The following is a 237-nucleotide window of genomic DNA, read 5'->3' on the forward strand; positions in this document are numbered from 1 at the left end:
TAGATTTCCTAATCTGGGAAAAAACGAACTGAAAAAGAAGAAAGTTCCCACGATCCTGGAAAAATTCCCACGGTCCTGGAAAAATTCCCACCGAGCGAGTTTGAATCCCAGGATCGAGAAAGGATGACGCCTATATATTCCTTGGAGGAAAAATTTCTTACTCCTTGTTTGAAATAAAATAAGGGTCCTGTGATTTTGAAAGGATACTCGGTCTAATTTCAACGGAATGTAATGTTC

This window comes from Penaeus monodon, chromosome 21, assembly GCF_015228065.2.
Source record: "Penaeus monodon isolate SGIC_2016 chromosome 21, NSTDA_Pmon_1, whole genome shotgun sequence".
Lineage (NCBI taxonomy): Eukaryota > Metazoa > Arthropoda > Malacostraca > Decapoda > Penaeidae > Penaeus > Penaeus monodon.